The following is a 20,904-nucleotide window of genomic DNA, read 5'->3' on the forward strand; positions in this document are numbered from 1 at the left end:
ATGTCAGCCGGAATTAATGTCTTTCGGCGCACTATGTATTATTTTACTTTCGTAGGTGTAATGAAGTTATTTTGAATCAAATAAAAAAAAAAAAACAATGTAAAATTTGGAAAAAAATAGAAAAAGCAAAGAAAGAGAAATTTATAAAAGTTGAACCTTCTGCTGACTTCGTTGATGCCTCCAAATGTGAATTTATTTGCTTCAGAAAAATCGAAAGCAAAATTACACATTTTTCAACTCATAAAAAAATTTGACGTAAATTTTGCAAAAAATCAAATGAATAATGCGTCAGACAGTCCCTCTGCTTTTTCAGATTGCAAGGAGTGTCTCCCTTGCCATATGCATAGGGGTCACTTGTTAATCTCGTTTTATTAATCCTCTTTTATGCTGGGTCGTTTTCCACACATAATTAAATATCAAATAAAGCAGGTGTCTGCAAATACACGAGCTGGGGAGCCCTGATCTATTTCTATGCCTGCAATGCAAAGAAAACGCTCCAAATGCGATTCGATATGCGAATTACGCATAGTGCGTTTGATTGTAACTGGGGGAGGTTTCGGGTTGAAATAGCTGAGGTAATCTTTTACAACATTACAAAAGACATTCCGACTTAACCCTTGTTCAAACGGCAAAAACTTCTATTGAAATATCAGGAAAACGCGAGATTATTAGCTTCTTAACGATATGGGTTCTTGGTGCCAATGGTGCTTGGTTTAATATTCGGATTCCGGTTGTAGGAAAAATCTCGTTGTCGACGCGTAAAAGGTACAAAAACCCGACGTGTCCAAGAAATATCGTCATTTACCGAAAGCTCCGACGGAGATTCCGCAAAATAAACCATGGGCTGAACGGCCCTTACAGGACAACTTGGACGAGCGACTAAGTCGCTGTAAAGCTCCTCTCGACAGTGAATTTTAACTGAGTCATCCTGTCTAGCCACTCCCGCGAACTTCACTAGGAACCCCTGCTCATTCACAAAAGCGATTCTAGTGACATCGGCGTAACAAGTGGTGCGAACGAATAGAATTATTAATGTATAGAATTGGCCTGCTGAATCCCCAGTGTTCCACGGTTCCGCGGGTTCTCCACGACTTCCATGGAACGCGACAGATCCTTAAGCATTTTCATTTCATGAACTTCTCCTAGGTTCTCGGGCGTGATTCAGATCGAAAAAGATTCGAAAACGGAAATCGAGTTCGAACATACTCGAAAGCATATTAGTGAAAGTGTGCCAGAGATATTACGAAGTTTTAATAAAATACAAAAATCAGAAGAACAGAAAAGCAAGGTTTTCTTAAACGCGAGATGTGTGAACGTACAGTGTGTCGATTGTCCGGAGTGGTAGGCCAAAATCATCAAACGCCTGACGAGAGAACTGAGTAGGGGAATGCAGAGCAAAATTTTCAACTACTTGAATATTGTGCTCTACATACCGTTCGCAGAAAATTGAGCGCGAGGAGCGTTCAATTTTCTGTCAGCAACACGTGCCAAGGTTCTATGAGGTTCGTGGAGGTCATCCATGGTTCGAGGAGATCCCCCCGATTTCGGTGGAAATTGACAAGACTCTCTTCAGCATTTTCACTTTGCAAATTTGTCCTTATTAATCGAACGCGATTCAAATTGAAAAAAGAACTATCATACGGTGGGCCTACGGAAGTAAGTTAGTAAGTAGCTAGACGCCATATTTGCCACTGGGTTTTACTAAAATTCTAATTAAAAAAAAAAAAAACTGAAAAGCGAGATTTTCCTAAACGCAATATGTCTTTTTTGGTGATTTGTCACCAAATGCTTCATAGGGGACTAGGGAACTGTATTGCGCAACTACTACTGCCATTTTCAGAAGTTAAAACTACGGGCACGTGGAACGTTATCCGCAGGCAAATGACACCGAAGATGGAATAAACAGAAAGAAGTTTCTTTTCATAGAAGACTGCGAGTTTGGAAAAATAGGACCTGAAAGATGCCCTTATAGGAGTATTTTCAAAACCCAATGGAGCCGGAGTTTTAAATCAGAAGCCTTCTACAACTGGTTACAAAAGTGTACTGAGTTTAACTCAAAGGGATTCAGGCCGAGTTGTAGCATCATGGGCTACGCCTGGTCGCCCTAAAGTCTCGTAAATTTTGACGGCCATTACAAATGCATTGCTGTCACAATGACAGCGATCTCACATAAACAAGTTCGTTAAGTGTTTATGTAATATAGGAGGGTATAGCAAAACGTAACTTAAGTCATAACTCATGCTCAGTGTGAGCACGTGGATGGACCACTCAGACGAGTAGCATCACTGTTAGGATTAAGGACCCTTTATTCCTTCCTACGAGAATTGGTCGATAAAGAAATAATAATGGACATGGAGAGAATACCCGCAACCGTCCGATTTCGAGGAGGTATGCAATTCGAATGAGCATTAGGAAATAATTGAGATACACTAATGTTTGGATTAACGAAAGTCTTCGCATATTTAGTTGTGCTAGCCGATGGTCAGATTCAAAATTCCGAAACTGTCCTTCTCCAATATGGTCACTACATTATAGATTATAGAGCCACATAATTGCCATCGATGTGGGAACGAAACCATCATTCGTTTAAATTGATATCGTTAAAAAGGGACCAAAAAAGGGTTGTAACCATAAAACTCACCTGCCCATTAACAATTCCAGTCCAGCTCCCGGAATGCTAGACGCATGTGTAAAGACGACTAGTGTCAGGTATTTTAGGAATTGTTTTAACAAGGCCACCCAGCGAGCGGTTTTGCTTTCTATCATCGGTCCCTTATCTTTATTGCTGGTACCGAAGCTCCTAAAACCGATAAATTTAATATAGTGGATACTCTTTTAGGTTTAATTTGGTACCGTTCAGGATGCCGGCTTTTATGGGACACGGATCGACATGATTTTTAAATCAGCGGTCCCATGGGTTAGGCTTCTTGCTGACTCCGCTTTGGGCCACACGAATTCGGGCTGCAGCGTAGGATTCGCTCGAGATTTTGTACCAATTTTTCCAAAGTTATGTTTCTTTTGAGGAAAAAGAAACAAATTATTAAGCTCTAAAGTGCACAATAACTCCAATGCAAAGTTGTTAATGTCAGTCTATCAGGACCCGATCACCATCGCTTTATATCAAAGGAGTCGGGTCCTTTACGTAATGGGTAATTAAGAGGAGAGGTTTACTGCTCGGACCGGCGATTTTAAGCGATGGTCATAGTTGTGTGGGAACCAGGGTCGTACCAAACATTTTATGCGTTATTTTAGATAATTTATGGCGTAATAAATGTCCAAGTACGCGCCTAGAATTAGACGTCCTGGATGGCTCTAGAGCCCGGAGGCAACTGGTGCCACTTAGTTACTCATTTTTTAACACTGTTTTGCGTATGCAGTGACTGACAGAGAGTGCGTGTGGAATTTAAATTTATCAGAAAATTTCGTTCTCGGTAAAACTTGCACGCATTATCGCAAACTCAGTGCGTAAAATCCATTTCGATAATTTTCGATTCTCTCCCCCGTGCGAAATGAGATGTACAAATTTTAAGTGCGTTTTGAGTTTGCAGGAATCGCCCAAATTTTACCACACACAAGATTTTCCGATGAATTCAAATTCAAAACGCCCAGTAAGGTGTCTACTTCCCGCCGGTCACTGCTCATGTGCAGTATTGAAAAAAATGCAAAAATTGACATGGGCCATCATGACCATCAATGAAGTCAATGGCAATATCCACTTCAAACATGCCATAGCTTTGGATTGCTAGGATTCGTCTCAGATTATCCAGCATAGTCTACGACTATATGGGATTGTATTGATGATTGGATCAGAATAGGGCAAGGTGTTTCGGACTATAAGAGCGCCTTATGCTCCGTATCTTACGCGTATGCGCAAAGGTCGCATGCTGTGTCGGATGACGTTTTCACTAACTTAACATAAGTAATGACGAAGAGCGAAATTTTCTATTACAAAAAAATATAGAATTTTTTATGAAAGGCTTCGGGACTCGGGATTTCGAGTAAATTCTTCGATATTGATGTAGACAATTCGTCCTTATTTGTTATAAACCTGATACGTGCGACAGATATTGATTTTACGAGGGACTGAACTGTGCTGAAACCAAAAAGACAAGTTAAAGTTTTACTACGGTTTTCAATAGTGTCGATTCCGGCATTTTACTGGGATTTCATCACCAATAAATAATTCTTTGTCACTATTGATGGGATTCTTTACCAGCGATTTTATTTTGGATGTGATATCGTGAATCAAAGAATATATTTTATTTTCACGTTTTCAGCCTGCCTGCCGCCATTCCACAGCTTCGATTTTGGATGATTGACTTGGCAGGTACGAATTTCCATCTTGTTTAAGAGTGTTGTACAGGGTGGCTATAAAATTGGTACGATGAATTTACGGAGACGTTTTCCTTGCAACGAATTTTGGCCTTGCATGTCTTGAAACAGTACAGCGAGCTTAATGTTCAGGTAGTTTAAATTTAGCATAATTATCTTAATTATGGATATAACGGGTGATCATTAAAAACGAAACTCACAGCAAGCGGTGAACCGTAAACGTAGAACGTTGGTTAAGCCATTTGCTATTCACCATTAAATGTTTGAGTAGAGAACGAATTGATCCCAGATACTCGTACAATTTCGAACCCCCACCCAAGGTTTCTTTAAACCATCGTCCTTTACTTAGATACCATAGACAAAAAATTACCCCCGTTTTGTCACAATTGTCTTCATACAGCTCACCCCTCACTCTGAACCTATTCCACACCTGTTTCTCTGGTTTTTTTATTATTCAGATCAGAATGTATTCAGATCGATGGATTGAACGTGGCGATCCAGTGAAGTGGCCTCCTAGGTCGCCCGATCTGACCTCACCAGCTTTTTCCTCTGAATTTTTTTAAAGGACAAAGTTTATGCAGGAGTATCAACAACTGCAGACAACATGGAAAGGAGAATTGAAAATGCGTGTCAATTGATAAACGGGGAAATGTTGCGCATAGCAAACAATCCTTTTCAAGCGAAAGTTGAGAAATGTTTGCTTCTCTAAATTTCTTAAATTAGTATTTTAAATTATTTCGGGAAACTTAAGAAAATAATTTTTTTTTAATTAAATAGACGAATTGTTATGAGTTTTTTGAACAGAATGTGCACTGAAAACTCCTCTAGAAAAAAGTTGCAGTAATTTCGACTAACTCAAAAATTGGACAAAAATCTAGGGTAACTCTGCAGCAGAACGTCTAATTAACAAAATGGGCCAAATAAAAGACATTCAGTTTTTTGAAGATCTACAAGGACCTGAAAAAAATACGGGGTTGCAATTTGAAAAAAAAAGTTGGCCTTAAATTGACCCTAAAATGACGATTTGGCTAGAAGTCGCTATCTTCACGACATGTCCCCTTCTTTACTGGACAACTTCTATTCGAAATTCTTGTTCATACAACTTACCGTTTTTCAGTAATATTCAATCACAGCTTTAGATGGGATACCCTGTATATGTATATAGTTAATAACTAAGAAATAACTGCCAAGTACAACTGTAAGATGATCTTACATTTTGGATTGATTCTCGAATCGTATTTTTTCTTATTTAATGGTTTTAAATGCCTAAAATCGTTGTCAAAGAAAAATAATTAAAAATAAATTCAGTCGAATTTTTTTGTAATTTTTACGCCCTAGAGCGAAAAGCACTAAACCGCCCTAGCTATCCTCAATCACCTCCAGAATGATTTTTTCTTCAAACAAATTTTGCTGAATGTCTTTCGTAGTTCGAGGAATTTTTTTAATGAGACATGTCTTCGTGAACGTCGAAATAAAGCATCGAGTATTTAGTGAGTTGGCACTGTTCCACTAGGGAATTGACACGTGTACTCTTTTCACCCAGACCGAGAATTTTCATCATGGAAGACTCAAAAATCTAAACTGTGACGTCATATTCTTCATCTAACCACTATTCACGCAAATCTAAATTAAATTGAAAATAATAATAAAAGGGTAACTAACGTTTAATGGTTATTTATACAACAAGTGAATTTAACTGTTGGCTCTGAACGGATAATACTTTACTATACACCAAGGCTGCGAAGTACATTGTTATGATCCGAACGTGTAGTTTGAGAACTAAAAACATGAGAGTCATATACGTGAGAGCCATAAGTATTTCGTTACCGCGGTGTATACACATTTTTTTCCACTGCTGTATGTATGTAATTAGATTTAAAAAAATTGCATTTAAGTTTCTTAAATTAAGCATAAATTAAATTCGAAACACAACCAGACAACACGTTTTGAATCAAAATCTCACGATGACGTTTCATTTGACTTTAACTTACATTTCAGGCATAAATAAAGCGACAATGGGGACGATGACGACATGGTGACAATGAGCTTATTAGGTAAATAATGAGACATATACGTGTTGTTATTAACTTGTCATTAAAGTGTTATAGAAAAAACGCGAGAAAACGCACTTCACAGTCGTCGAATACACTTAATAATGGTGGCTATTACAGTAATTTTTTTTACTGAACATTAACCCGTTACATAAACATATAAAAACCATGCATTAAACTATTAAGTGATGATAGTAGGATGCGTTTGATTTTCGTGACGAAACGCAGCGCCCTCATCACGCCAATGGCATCTGTCAATTGTCTGACACTTTTGACATTAGGCGTCAATCATCATCGATATTGGACAGAAGAGCAGATGCACTCGTCAGGAAAGTTTGCTATTGACATGTACATACATACATCAACAAGCGATTAATAATCTCGTCTCCTATTAAAGCATTTCCTTTACGCTCACGCTGTAAAGAGCATCAATTACCAATAGCTTTCTTTAATTGCCTTCTAATACCTATAAACTCCGCTTTTAATGTTACTTTTAACGTATACATAATGGCCCTCATTAACATATGATTTCTCGTTGATTTGCGCGGATTGTCACTGGTCTACGGTCATTATCCCTTGCATCTAACGATTTGCAACGCCCAAGCTTGACAGGTGATCGGTATCTGTCACTTATGAAGGTTTAAATTTTTGACAGAGACAAATAGATTTTCAGTCTCGGACTGAAGCGTAAATCTTTTTACGGTAAGTAGAATAAATTTTAAATTAAAAGTGGAAATATCACATTATTTGATATTTCACGATGCACTCGACGGAAAAAAATGTTGTAACAACTAACACGTAGGTATATTAACGAGCGGTTCGTACACGTATTAATTCAACAACGATCTGTAATTTAAACCATTCGTTAAATTAACACTTTAAATCGTTAAAAGCACAATAATACGACGAAACGTCTGCACGAGGCATGTGAAAGCACGGCTCAGTGCTTAAATCTGGACATATCGATGGGAGACAAGGAGCAGGTTGATTTGGGATTCGCGCTCAACAAGTTGGATTATGAGGACCATATGGCCCAGCAATGTATGGGAATTCGACACGATTGTACCAACGGTGACAATTTCTTTTTTTACACGTTCGTGGCAAACTTCCCATGTCGGGTAAAGGGTAAGATGCGGCCATGGCCCCGATTTAGACGTTCTAAAGGGATGATAATTCCACCATATAAAGACTACCTTATTCCCGTTATCATATTTTATTATTAATCGCGCGTATGTTGGTATGTGTAGGTGTCCTCAGTGCAGTTTTCCTTGCGCTCTGGGCGAAAGATTTCCCTATAGGCCAGCCTACGTTTTTTCGACACCCGGAGAGTAATTTTCCGCATGTTTCCCTGGTGTTTGGCACTTACTGCTCCGCAACAGTTAGGCCACAATAACGCACTTATTAACAGGAAACCATCGCAACGGCATTGCTATTCAAATCATATATGGCTTCCTGGGACGTTATTAAAGCGAAATATATTAAAGTCAAGGAACATTCAACTGTTACGTTTAAAACTAAGTCAGTAAACATGAAAACTGCGTACTTGTCACCACATGCCACATTCTCTAATGCAATTCTTATCGCATTGCAATCTGTAATCTAACTTAATTGCATTAGTAATAATTATTATTATTATTATGGAACGAGAACCATAAATTCACGAGAGGCCGTAACATTCGAAAAATGCGAAGTCACATGGTCTAACATCAGTCAATATACCGGGCGTACAGTCGACGAAGGCATTATACCAATAAAACCGCACTCCCTTGCACAATGGTACAATGAAATCGTGACCCGGACTGTACCTCGACAACACCATGGGTCGGTATATAATGCCGGAGGAATAAAGGGGCGTTACCATGGTAACTGGATTCCACCAATCAGCGGTTTCATTATTCGTGCACACCACGATGCCCGGAATGAAAATGTGAGCTGCAATTCGGGGTGTATTATTCCGGGGAAACAAATGAAGCTCCGCTTTTTGTGTTGATTCAGGTTAGAGAGGCTTTTGCTTCAGCGGGAATCAAAAAACATTCCAATGTTCATCATATTCAAATATTACTGCATTTTGAATGTGCAAACATGTGTAATTTCATGAATCTCTCGTCTCGCAAACAAAGCTACAGGGCGATGTTGCAACAATTAAAAATGCTATTATTATCGCAACGCATTTATTGTTTCCGAGTTTACCTTCACGAGGTATTGTCTCACGAGTGCGATAATGGTTGGCAAGTGGGAGATCTGCTCTGTAAATCGCTTCGCGATCTAAAAACTTTTTAACTTGATAAAATCGCACAATTATTAAATAATAAGCATAAACGTATCATAACTTATACTTAACATCCGTTTTCTTTGCCGTCTTCGTTTGGCGCATATTCCGAGATCAAATGAGTATTACTCGAATTTCTTCTACGAGCGATTCACTAAGGTTCTGACGTATGAAACATGTGCGTACATCTGATATACGTCATTTTCGCGAATCGCGTTCGCATATTTTTCCGGGGGAAATTCTCATCTAAAAGCAAATGAAGAGATATAGAAATGATTACTGCGTTCTCTGTTATTAAATAAAGCTGAATGGAGAAATGTAAGTCGAACTACATTCCTCCCGTGCATAATATATGTATAAGCAAAACGATCCTGAAGTGAATATTTTAGAATTTCCCCGGAGACCTAAAATTCTCGAAAATTTTCCCTGCAAACGTGCATAATACGTTCAGACCTCATTTAGTTCTACGGAGGCGTTTAAATTCTAATAATTATTCTAATATGTTGCCCCGTATAAATTGTTGATAATCGTATCTTTTGAGGTTAAACAGATTGTTTGTTAAACCCGATTTAAGAGGTCACAGCAAAATTTGCCACATTTGGAAAACTCGAAAGTGTATTTGCACTACATCAATTTTTGCCTGATTACCTCCATGGCACCCACCTACCTTTGATCCGACCTTCCAGCAATATCAGCAACCGCAGAAGCAAAATATTCAGAAATTCAGAATATTTGACATTAGACGTTATCGGACGTTTCGTGTCGTAAAAACTCAAGTGGAAATTAGACCCAAATGATCTATGTTTTGAGGACTGCTGTATTTCGCTTAACTCGCTCGTTCTTTGAGATCTCACACAAGCTTCATACGTATTAATTATCAATGCAACAGTTGATGGCATAACAAGCAGTAAGACGCAAAAGGAAATTGTAATGAGTTTGAATGCAAAGAATGAGTTGAAATCAAGTTATAATAAACGACACGATTAATAACATTTCTTATTACTCAAAAGACATTTACATTTACAACAAAATTTTTAATATATTTTTTTTTATCTATAACCGTAATCAATTGCGCTCAATGAAATAACCGCGATGGAATAACTGTAAGATTTACCTATAAATGTCCATTTTGAAATTTTATTACATACTTCATGATCATTGTACGTATTTGTGCATAAACGCTAGAAATTCCAAGCTGAAACTATTTAATTTCATACCCAATTCTCAAATTCCTTATGAGCAACTTATTCGAATGGACATTTCAAAACACACGATATGTGATCGCGTGAATTTGCAACCTCGAAGTAAAACCGCAAAAGTTGACTCTGTAGATACGCAAGACCTATTCAACTTTGGATATTTCCAAAACTGTGAAGTGCTCACACCTGCTCAAATAGAGAATTTGGGTACCTGGGAAACCGCAAATATGTTGGGAAATAGGAACATTTTCGGAAAATGCAGAGAAAAATAAAATTTATATATACGAGATGTCCCATGTTTTAAGGTTACTACATAGTGTACTCCATTTTTTGAGCAGAACAAAAATGTTTAAGAAAATTTTGTGTAAAAGTAAGCCATTTTCATAATGCGAAGGGTTGCATTAAGCTAATTAAACATTAACAGTAACTGATTAAATTATATAATTACAATCAGTGCAACCGGAGATATCAATTTTGATTTACTGTTTAAGACCTAAACGAAGATATCGTCGTGTTGCATGATCTTTTGAAAGTTTAATTATTTGAATCATAATAATTACATCTGTTTTGCAAAGGAAAAAAATAACTTTGAGGTGACACTGTACAAAGGGTTTTTAATGGATTTTTTTCTAAACGTTACGTGGCCCCAGTAGTGATCTTACGTCATGGGATGCCCTATGTATTTTATCCGAGATAAGGATAAACAGCATAGGGTCCTGGGAAAAGGTGACGTGATAGATTCAAAATTGCTTAAATTAGAAAAAAATTGCTCAATTTAAAAGAAATTAATAATCTATTTTTATATCGACTAAATTCCGAATGATCACGACAATGTTCCGGAAAAAAACGAATTTGGCCGTTTTCACTTTTTACAAAGGGCTTTTGTACGGTTATAGTCAGAGGAATGAAAATTTCACATTATTAAGACACTTGTTTGAGAACTTCTTAGCAGTGTTGCCAGCTTTAATATCAAGTCGTTACTTTTGGCGATACTTTTTGAATTTTTTCATGGTCGCATAAGTGCAATATCGAACGTTTACATTTTTTAAATCGTCACGAAATCCCCTTTTCAGCCATGAATTACATTTGGTATTTTTCCAGGAACTTTATGAGTCGTAGCCGTTAAAACATTGTGTAATACGCTACGGAAACGTCAAAAATATTTGAATGTATCGTAGAAGAAACTTAAATTTGAGTAAAACTGTGCATAATCATGGCTCAAAATTGCTTTCTCAGTGAAGCGAAATCTGATATAGTGTTATGCTACATATTACAGAAATTGTGTAGATGCTGAACGTACGTACGTGTTTAAATAGGTTCACAGACAGAAAGCAACCCGGAAAATCCATATTTAGAAGACCGGTGTCTAATTTAACGGAATGTAGTTCGTTTAAGCATTTATTTATTTGTTATGCACCATTGAATAATGAACAAAAAATCTTTTAATGGCTACAACCCATAGTTTCGGAGCAAATGTAACACATGGCCGAGAAGGGGACTTTGAAAAATGTAAATAAATATTCAATCATGAATCATGAATATCAAAAGCTTAACGATGTATCCCCAAAAGTGAGGATTTAACCAGAAAAGTGACAACACTACTAAGAAATTTTCAAAAAAGTGCAACAGTGCAAAACTTTCATTCTCTTAAGTGCAACCGCACCGGAGTTATTTGTAAAAAGGGAAAGCTGCTAAGTTCGTTTTTTCCGGATTTTCGCAACCATTCGGAAGTTAGCCGGTATAAACGCACATTGTCAAATCGCTTTTCAAATTTAAGCAATATCGCATCTCCCACCGTTTTCAAGATCCCCAGGCTGCTCATCCCTATCCGGAACAGATTGTATATTGGATTTGTACGCTCATTGTTTGGCAAGCCCGCGTGAACTGTAAAAACTTCTTGACACACTTAAGCACACTTTTTACGAACTTCTTGGTACTTCCCGTAAATCTCTGGAGGGTGCAATCCGCCAGGAACTAGACACGAAGGATCTGTCCGAGGAGGGAGTTTTGGCGCTTCGAATGTCATGGCAAATTCACCATCTCGCCTTTCGAATCCGAGTCGAATTAACAGGCAAACACGCTGTAGATACCTCCGACTCTTCCCAACGCATATTCTAGATCAACCACTAAAATTAAAGAGAAATCACGAAGCCCTGATGGTTTTGATCGGCATTCGATGTGGAGGCACACAGAACTATTTTGCAATTCATGCAATGTCGTACCAAACATGGCGCAACATCTTTATGGTCTTTATTAAAAATCTTGTCAGCTCTCCGACACTCACTTGACTAAAATGAATTCAAAATGGCGTCTAATGGCGTTCAAAAGAGATCTTTGCTTCGCCCGACTCGGTGTAATTACACGAATGGTTTGAGTTCTTGTGTTCCTTGTACAACTTAAAAGACATTTTCATGTAAAAATAATGAGTTTTGGTTGATAGTCTGTTAGTTCATTAATTTAAGAATACGGCAGCTTAGATATGTTAAAATTGCCGAGCAGGTTGTGCTGTATCAGTCTATCTGGAGATTTCAGGAATGCCGTGGACTGTTAACTGTTACTTTCGATTGCAAATTTAAATTGCCTGAGCACAGACGAAACGCGATATTAATTTCGTCTAATTTAAATTCGACTTGGTTCAAATGAACATATCACCAACACTTCAGGCAAAAGCTGTGCTAAAGCCAAAATGCTGAAGTAAGGGGAATTTCGCCAACAATTTAGTGAGATGTTCCAACTTAGTTAATATGCAGAAGACCAACCTTCGTTTAAAATTGTTTCAAGCCAAACAAACAAATTTAATTCCGCTTTAAGGAAATCTTACAAATGTGCTCCATTCCGGTAACGAGAATATATTTAAATTGATTCGAATGCCTTGTTTCAAAGATAAAATCAGGTAAGTTTTAAACGAAGGAATTTTGGAATTATCCTTAACGTTTTGACTTATCTTCAAAGCAATTTGAGTGGAAAGCTCGATTAAGGTTATCCAATTTCTTGGTGCACAAAGCGCTGAAAAATTGTTCAAATATTTACTTCAAATTTCCTGTATTATCTACACTGAAAATTGTGCGAACAACAATTATTAACGTCCATGGCATTACTGTTTTTGTTTTTGTTAAATTTTCATTTTTTTTAAGTACTAAGGCGGAAAAAAATGGGGAGGGGGAGGTTGTCCAGTTACTCCGCTCAGTTTCGCTCTAACAATAATTGGGCACTTTCTTCGCTTATAGAGCAGAGTGTCTCTCCAGGTCTTATTCAACGGTCAATAAATTCTTCCGCAGAAAAAATGCGGGTGTGAAAACCGCGTGCCTCAAAGGTATTCACCTCGTACCACTCCTATATCCCACCGACTGCATCTATTGTACTTCGTCTTTGTACTCGTCCAAGACTATATGTCCAGCACGTGAAAGGCGCCCCGAGTTTGGGACGTGATTCAGGTCGGTTGCAACGTGACTGTGAACCTCACCGGCACTTGCCACCCCTGTGATTCGATACACAACCTCAAGTGAATCTCGTTGTGGCTGCGATTTCCTGAAGGTCATCTCTTCTAAGAACAGATCAAAATCTCTAACTCCATGTCTTGTCTGAGCGAAGAAGTTGCATCGCCAGTTCCTCCCTCTTTGGAATGTTCACTCCAAACGACTGCTTCGACCTTAGTAGGTCGTCCCGACCATCCTCTTTCCACAGTACGGTCCAAATGTCCTGAATCGTTCCAATAGAATTTCAGGAAGGTTTCGCCTAGTATTTGCTTCCCTGGTAGCAGGCCTCAACGCTTCTATGGGGCGCCATATTCTCCCTCTTCGTCCATATGAGAAGATCCAGGAACTTCTGCAAGACATTGAGTGCCTCTCTCCACGCTGGTTCTGAATGCACCAGTAAGGGCCAGGTAGATCACTTTTTGGTATTTTGCTAATTTTGCCAGAAAGTAACTTTTTCATCGTTAGCTAGCAAACCGCGGGTGCGTAAAAGACCTTCGGTCTGCTTGTCATAGTGGTCAGCTGCTGTAGAACGTAGAATTTTAACTTTAATTCCTTTCCTATTGGCCTGCGCAATTGTCGTGGCAGTTCTAGTGCCCTTTTTCACCCACAGATTCAGTTTTGCTAGTAACTGTGTATTGACGCGGTTAAGAAGTTGCTGGTAACATTCGCGTCCGCATACGGGCACTGAATAGTCCGACATACCGAATAGTACATCGGGCAGTTCGCCATTTTGTCGAGATGGGATACGTTTGTGCCTTTATTTTACAAAGAAAAAACGAAAACGAAAGCGGTTTTGGGTTCATCTGATTGTAAGCCGACCACTTTTCAATTCACAAACAATTTCATCAAGTTTTTGGGGGATTAGAGGAGTACCCGATAAAATTCTTCAGTTATTTCCGAATCAACATTGGGAGTGTTGGCGGTTTGTTAAATGTGCTGGCACGTTGAGTGCCATACCAAAATATCAACGCGCGTCTGGCTGAGTAACCACAGGAAATATTCAAAAATCGATGACGTATAGGATGTCCAAATAAGGGAGGACCTCGGCTATATCTGGAACACTACTTATTGTGGAATCTTGAGCAATATTACGACTAAAGCGGCATTGCGAAATCGCTGGAAAATATTTTGAAGCTCGTAACTATACCCCTAAGGGGCGTTTTCTACGTGACTAATCAATAAAATGTAATTTACCTGGAAAACGTACATTTTCAATATAAAATATCACTTTTTGGGACAATTTGTCAAAAATTTGGTGAGAACAGACTTTTTTATTTTCAGACCTAAAGGGTGGGGGAAGGGTTTAATGTAAATTCCTCTCGGGAAGTTCAACACATAGTCGATATCTTTTTTTAAAATTTTGTAGGCATTTTGTTATCAACACACTTCGATTGATGTGACTTATTGTATTTATCTCGTTTTTTAGATATTCCCATAAGAAGGTGTCCAAAGGGGAGAGGTCGGGACCATTTGGTTGCCACGAAACTGTCCTGTTTCCTCCCATCCATTCTCGATATTCCCGATTTAGGAAACCGCGCACGAGAGATACGCTACGTAGTGGCGCGCCATCTTGTTTCCAAATAATTTCATGACGCCCATTACGGGGGTCAGTTTTCGATTAAATTTTAAAAAATGCAATATTGGGTTGGCCCACACTCATCGAACTCCTTATATCAAGCTGTTGATCATCTTGAAAAGTTACGCGGACTTTCGAGCGCTTTTTGTGATTTTTTTTCCATTTTAGAACTATAGCAAGTTAAGCGGTTGGGGGGGAGAGGTGGAACTTTTTGCGTGGGCACCCTGTACATATTTACGCGCAGGCGAAATGAAACATGATTCGATTCTTTAGTTGAGCCAATTAAATAGTCACCCGTGTGCAGGATTCTATTTATACCATATAGCACGTTCCACATCGGCAACAAAAGAGTTGCCAGCGAAAAGCGGCTCGTGTGCGGCGACCCTTAGACAGCAATACTGATATTTTCGAGAAAAAACGGAACGGCAAAATTTCGTGTACTGATGCTGAGAGCCGCACACCAAAACACCACTACGTCGTGGTATTCGTAATTGACTCCATGGTAAAACGACGAGGTGGCGATTCTCTTCTTAAGAGGTCCCTTGCTCTGCCTCTCGTTTCAGTGAATTCCCCAATTCCTCACCCGCGCAAGCTGCCTCACATGACGAAAACTCGAATTAACGTACGTCTATAACTGCCCCTCTCTGTGTTGCCATTTGGTTCCAAAGTAGCAAAATCTGACAAATTATCCGAAAACCCAGAGGCTTCCAGTCTTGCGCCCGTAAAATATTTGGACAAGAGGATTTACAATCGTCGTAAAATCAACACTTGAGGTTTTATATTAAATTTTTGAATAGGCAGACCCATAAAAGTGTCTCATAAAAGCAAACTAATAGGCATTTGGGCGGGACGGACCACGTTTGAAAGGGAGGCGCAAGATATATGGGTCTGGCGAAAAAAATCTTCTGCGGAGGGTGATTTTTTCTTTACCTGAAGAGCCAATAACCTGTAGTTATTTACAGAACGTTTTGTTTCAAAAATAAACATTAAGCCTCTACAAAAGCAAATATCTTGTAAGGTGTTTAAATTGCCGCTCATTAGCCATCAACCGAAATTGGGCACTTTACCAAACATATAGGCACCATTTACTTGCCTTGAAAGAGGCCGACGAGGCTTATTAAAAATAATACACACATTCTTAACATGCATACCAGGAAGATTTTTATCTCTTATGACAATAATATTTCACGTTTGAAGAATGGCACCCCATAATTACGTCGACAAAGGCGTATAAATCTTGTGTTCAATCAGTTTGTTTGAACCATACATGATAGGATGTTCGGGGGCACATGCAAAGAAGACATAATTGGCAGCTGTACTCTCTTTGTTGGCTTTGTAAGCTATAAATCTCAATCCATCCCTAATTTCCCGTGTTCGTCGTGAAAAATCTTCCTTTCCTTATCGAAGAGTAAACACAAGAAGAGGAGCACGCCCCCTAATTGGAAGTTATGACGATGTTTAGTCAACTTCGACTAATTTTATCACATATTTGGAAGTCGTTCTCCTAATGCTCGGTACTCTCCATCAGCAAAACAACACGTTAGGCAAGAGGGGAAGAAACATCAACAGAATATCATATAAATTAGTTTTGCTGGGCGTGTAGCGGTAACAGTTGTGTTATTCCTAGATCCACTAGACGACACAATGACTATTAACGACTTAAGGGTACGACTTCACTTTTAAAGTTTCGATTATATTTTTAGACTCACAATAGGATTTGTTTCGGATAGAGATCGCCTCAGAGCATTAGGTGCGTTATGAGCGTTCCGATATGGATCGAGCTCAGTTTTGACACTGCACACAGGCTCCGCCGCTCTGTACAGTTGATGATCAGTCAACAGGTAAACTATTCGAACTCTTTCAGACGCGAACTCACACGTAGCACAATGCGAAAGTTATTTATGTTATTCCAGGAAAAAAATCTGGCGCTATTATCTCGTTTACACCTCTCAACGACACGATCATCATCGAAAATGCACAAGCTCGCTTGAAGAATCGGATACCTCACCAAATGATCACGAACAAACCCGTTTCAAGAATGGACCGGTAAGAAACCAGACTTACAGCATATGCTCAAGTGAATCAGTAGCGGTAGTACGTCACAATTCTCAGATACCCGACACACGCTCCGACATGTTGGGACAAAACAGCAAATGGTGTGTCGGTAATTATAATCATTTCTCGACACGTGATTTATAATGAAGACTGCGAAGTCGAAGTGCCAAAATCAAGTTGCGTTTCAATGAACGTTGGTGACCAAGAAGATGAAATCGTTGAAGACACAGCAAGTAGTAGCAGGACACAGAGGCCAATCAGGGTCAAATAACTTCTGATACTGAAGCAGAAGTCTGCCCCTATTATATCGTTTATAATGAATATACGGGCTGTTTCAAGTTCGATCGTCGCCATTAGGTTCTCAGTAAGCAGAGGAGGTAGGAAGAGGTTTAAATGAGGACAAAATTGCGTAATTTAGCGCTTGACCAAAGGCCGCTTTGCAACATTTGAATTTCTCGAGCACTTCCGAAGTTGCCCGAAAAAAACCAAAAATCGGAAATTTCGTTTCTATATTTTTAAGTATTATTTTTCTGTCAAAAAATACAATGTCGCGCCCGTAAGAAAAAATAAAATTGATGATGATAGCTGTGAAGCGAAACGTTGGATGGCAGATCTGAAAGCTTCGTCGTGTGGTTCAGAAACAGTGGCAATCAAAATGTGGCGGTGATTTCGGGCGTCATTGTCAAACAACACTAAAGAAATAAAATCAAAATACTCGATATTTTAGTTTTTCTCGGACATTTTCGGAAATTCCGGTAAAATCAAAATTATAAAAACGGCATTTGGTGAACTATTAAATTATACAATTTTGCCTCTAATTAAACTTTTTTGTATCTCATCTAGTTTCCGAGATCTCGATGGTGAGGGTCGAATTTGAAATACCTTGTATAACATTTTTCTTGTCTCGTTTTTTTACAAACTATTCGCATTGACTCACATCGCTTAAACTACCCTGTATGCCTGCTCTTCACCCCTTAACTCTACAAGGGGAACAATGCTGTCTTATTTTCAGGTTCCGGCACTTTCATTTTGGCTGCTGAAGTTCTTAAAGAAGTTCTGAACGACAAGGAAATTATCAAGCTTCTTTCCGGCTGCCTGTCAATTTAACTTTATTCAACATATACATGTATGTTAACGATGAATAATATTATAATGAATAATGAATAATATTATTCACTCGCCATTAAAAAATGGTGCATCTTTCGTGTCGGTATTTCGTTACTAAAGCCTTCAGATTTTACCACATCAAATAAATTCTCCCGGAGTCCTAAATTATTTTGAATGTCAAAATATCTTCCACACCATGGGGATAACGTTGCTACCTCTTTGCCAGTTTAAGGGAGGGAGTCAATGCCAACCGCAAAGGAAGTTCCTCCCAGAGTATCCGAAGAATGTAGAAGTTGCAGATTTCCTGTATAATAATCTCAGATTTTCTGCATTACGTGTACCTCATGTAACATAAATGTTCTTCTCATGAAGTCGTCAATTAGGACAGGCAACTATGCAAAAGTATTGTGCAGGTACAAAAATCCACAGTTTCTGGATCTATCAATTAAGGCTTTAAGTAGGGATCGAATAAGGATTTCCTTTACTTCTTCTGAACCCATAATTGTTATTTTGCATTTAATTTTTATTTTTTGTTGTTTTAGACAAGCAATGTTAAAGATAACGTAAAAGTTAGGCACGTGGTTGTTATCTAGTAACTAAGACAGATGATCCGGCTTCGTGAAAATTCACATTCACAAATGGACGAAACGAATCGATACGTTCAAGTTGCCATTTTTTAAGTTCCCTGCAAAATCCACCGAAATATAAGACATGTGACTCGTTAAAAATAATAACTTTGTATGAAAGCAATTCGCGTTGGGATTTCAAAATTGTCGGTCGGATGCTACGTGGAAACATTGCGTGTCCTTGGAACCGACAGGACTGTGATACTCGTGGCGTTCTCAGTAGAAGCCTAAGTTCGTCTACATAAGCGCAATTTCCTTTTTTTCTTTAGTTCTACAATAGCTGCCGAACCGCTAAAGTTACTTGTGAATGAAATGTGTTCAGAACACGAGGATGAATTCGAAAATACCATAGAAAGTTTGCCATTCCATAAAAAAAAAACATAACTTCAAATCCCAGCTACTTTGCGACCCACCTTGTAAATTTCTGAATACCGTGGATTAGTTGAATTATTAAATAATTAATAAATTAAAAATAAATTAAATTTTTAATCATTTAATTTACATTACAGTTTAAGGGCGAGAGAATTTTTGAATGAAAATTTTCGACCCACGTTTATATGAGGTTCTCTGCCTATTTTTTGCCATACAGTCACCCCCTGAAATATTTACCTCGAATTTCCGGACACCCTGTATATATAACGGCATCGTTTTCTAGACACCATATTCTATTTTCCCTACGAAGAGATTTCACTGAGTTACTCTCTCATCTGAGACAACGTGCATAGCCAAGAATGCGTAGAATAATATGGTAAGTTTCCGATTTTCTGCGGCTTGGTACGAGACTTTTCTCGCTAGATTTTCAAGATTGGAAATCCAACATTTTTCATTGCACGTCCCTCCTACAATGCCAATATTAGTTTATAGGGCAACTCTACATACCTTCTAAGCAGCTATATCCCGAAATAACATGTTTGCTAAATACATTCCTGTGTCTATAAATTTAAATAAGATTTATTGAATGTACCTATTTCTGCTGACGGAATAGGAGTCATCCAATAGTTTATTATAGATCGGGACTTGGCAAAGATGTTTTAGTGGAGAATGTCAACGAAAATGTCAAGCCCTCAAGTAGGTGGCAAACAATGAGTTGCATTTACAACCGCTAAAATTACTTATATGAATGCCAATATCGTCAGCTGTGCCAATTGTCCGACTACGATATAGAATTCTGATGATGGTGACGATTGACGAGACCGTGAATTTTCCGCCATTTTTAGACCCACATTCCTGTTAGTAGTCGGAAATTCCACATTAGTATTCCATCTTTAAGTGGTCATACAGGATGTAAGATATGATCATGGAGACATTTCAGGGGCCGAAAGTACTTTGCAAAATAATTTTAAAAAAATGCTAATAGACCCATGGTCAAGAACGCACCGTCGTCGATATGCGGAGCGGCAAAATTCGAGACTTTTCTGATGTTTTGCGGTTTTCTCACGCATGCTCCGAGATGAATTTTTGAAAATGAGAAACGTCAAAAATCAAAAGAAAATGAGCGAAATGACCGAGGCCGGAATATGTAAACTGGATTTTCTCAATTCACAGAGATAAATGCGTTTTCAAATTTTAGGAAAACGGTAATAGATTACTGTGAGAGACTACAACATGAAAGAATTGAGGAAGGAATTTCAATTCGGTGTTAGGACATTACGAGGTTTTCCAAAGAAAGATGCAAAACGTAAAATATACTGGCGAGCATAAAATTCGGGTCACTTTAGTATTTTCGAAATTTTTGCCTTCCTAACTTCCAAAAAAATAAAAAAAGATAGCCTTTATCGATTCTGAGGTTCTTTAACCTTGTTAAGGGTAAATGGTAAAAAAAAACACGATCCTGTACCCAAATAACCGATGTATTGTACAGGGTGTCCATTACCCAAGCACTGTAACATTTTTGAACACAATTTTGTGCTACCGAAAAAAAACTCATAATGACATTAATATCGCGTATTTCCCCCTCTAGCGTTTATGACAGCCTGCAAGCGTCGGGGCATGCTTTCAATGAGGTTGCGAATAACATCCTGGGGTAGGTTTTCCCATATTTCCTGAAGAAATTCTCGCAATTCCCTAGCCGTTCTTGGAGCGGGTACACGACTGCGAAGACGTCTTCCCACCTCGTCCCAAACATATTCTATGGGATTTAGGTCGGGACTTCGCGCAGGCCAGTCAAATCTCCGTATTTGAACCTCATCCATGTAAGCGGTCACGATTCTTGC

At 38.6% G+C, this 20,904-nt stretch overlaps 1 long non-coding RNA gene across 2 annotated transcripts; it reads right to left on the reverse strand.

Annotated features, from left to right (window-relative positions):
* Positions 1-2,647: 2,647 nt before the first annotated feature.
* LOC136346874 (uncharacterized) lies at positions 2,648-19,830 on the reverse strand. Of its 2 annotated transcripts, XR_010733381.1 has the most exons (4): positions 19,656-19,830; positions 19,301-19,530; positions 2,854-3,015; positions 2,648-2,800 (listed from the first exon to the last, which is right to left on the reverse strand). It is a non-coding gene; the product is annotated as an uncharacterized lncRNA (long non-coding RNA). The 2 variants fall into 2 exon arrangements; XR_010733382.1 differs by lacking the exons at positions 2,648-2,800; positions 2,854-3,015 and adding an exon at positions 17,513-17,650.
* Positions 19,831-20,904: the final 1,074 nt, after the last annotated feature.

Source organism: Euwallacea fornicatus, chromosome 25, assembly GCF_040115645.1.
Source record: "Euwallacea fornicatus isolate EFF26 chromosome 25, ASM4011564v1, whole genome shotgun sequence".
Taxonomy (NCBI): Eukaryota; Metazoa; Arthropoda; class Insecta; order Coleoptera; family Curculionidae; genus Euwallacea; species Euwallacea fornicatus.